Source organism: Triticum aestivum, chromosome 3B (assembly GCF_018294505.1).
Source record: "Triticum aestivum cultivar Chinese Spring chromosome 3B, IWGSC CS RefSeq v2.1, whole genome shotgun sequence".
Lineage (NCBI taxonomy): Eukaryota > Viridiplantae > Streptophyta > Magnoliopsida > Poales > Poaceae > Triticum > Triticum aestivum.
Genome location: NC_057801.1, coordinates 438,561,403 through 438,563,259, shown reverse-complemented (window position 1 = coordinate 438,563,259; position 1,857 = coordinate 438,561,403).

The following is a 1,857-nucleotide window of genomic DNA, read 5'->3' as shown; positions in this document are numbered from 1 at the left end:
GACCAGTCTCTCGCTTTATCATGACAGTCAGTTTTCGACTTTCTCTACTGAGGTGCTCATCCAGATGAACCAGGGCACAATCGCAGTAGTTCTCCTGGTGCTACCTTAGCCGATAGAGCGGAACGTAAGGTAGCAAAACACGGGATCCGGGCAAACCCAACTATTGACCAAAGACACGATTCGGAGCTGATGCATATAAGGCCAAAGTCGCGAGCCGAACACTCCCGAAGGTATTCGGACTTTACAACATATGGCTGAGTACCACCCTTGATAATGAGCCCTGAATTTCCAGGTACGTGCATTAATCTGGCGCGACCAAAGAGCTTGCCAATAACGCCAATATCCCTCTTGGTTGTTTTCAGTGCCCGGAGGGTGTGAGTCAACAAGAGACAATAAAAAAGGTTTACAGAGGGTCTTAATCTGAAAAGAAACCTTTGAACGGGGCCCTGCTGCACGTCTGCGCCTTTGTCTCCGTTATGCCATATCCTGGAAGGGTGTAGCACGATGGTCATCTGTAAAAAAACAAAAACCCAGGTGAAAGAATCTGGTGTGACCGTGCGAAAAGTAGGTTATTCTTAATGAACCATGAGAATTCAATCTATTGTGTATTAATAGGGTTGAGCCGAACTATGGACCCTTTTACATGTGGGCAACCCTAGCACCACATATGGGGGCATATCCATCGACCAAGATCAGGTTTATCTGGGCTGCTACAACTAGTGGTGCGCCGGACACGTCTAGCCGTGTCCGTGGTCTGGACGACCGATCATTTATTCGGGTTGGAGAGGTCGTTCAGTGGTTCGGCTGCTAGAGCCACCACATATCCTTCCGCACGCAAGGAACGCTCTGTATTTCCGCTTATTGTGATGACGCCACGTGGACCGGGCATCTTGAGTTTAAGATAAGCGTAATGCGGTACTGCATTGAAATGAGCGAAGGCCGTTCTTTCGAGTAGTGCGTGATAGCCGCTTTGGAATGGAGCGATGTCGAAGATTAGTTCTTCGCTTAGAAAGTTGTCAGGAGAACCGAATACAACCTCTAATGTTAGAGAGCCCGTACAGCGGGCCTCTACGCCTGGTATTACTCCTTTAAAGGTAGTACTGCTTTGGCTAATTCTTGACGGGTCTATCCCCATTTTGCGGACAGTGTCATGATATATCATATTAAGAGTACTGCCGCCGTCCATGAGGACTCGGGTGAGATGGTATCCATCAATTATTGGGTCAAGCACCAAGGCAGCCGAACCTCCATGCTGGATACTAGTCGGATGATCCTTGCGATCGAAAGTGATCGGACAGGCCGACCATGGGTTGAATTTGGGGGTCACTGGTTCTACAGCGTATATGTCTCGGAGTGCGCGTTTGCGCTTCCTCTTTGGTATATGGGTTGCGTAAATCATGTTCACTGTTTTGACCTCCGGTGGAATTTTTTTCTGTCCCCAGTGCTCGGTTGGAGAGGTTTGTCCTCGTCTTCACTTGGCGGCTCCCTCCCCTTGTGTTCGGCGTTCAGCTTGCCGGCCTGCTAAAAGACCCAGCATTCTCTGTTGGTGTGATTCACAGGTTTCTCGGGGGTGCCATGAATCTGACATGATCTGTCTAGAATTTTGTTTAGGCTGGACAATCCATCTTTGCTACCTGTAAATGGCTTTTTCCGTTGACCGGGTCGAGAGCCCCTGAATCCGGCGTTTACCGCCAAGTTGTGTGGGTTGTCTTCATTATTTTGACGCTTGTTTTTATTGTGTCGCGACTTCCCATTTCCGTCCCTGATTTCGGATGTGCCTGGGTCGCTGGTGCCGCTGCGGGCCAACCAACTGTCCTCGCCCGTGCAAAAGCGGGTCATAAGGCTTGTTAGGGCTGC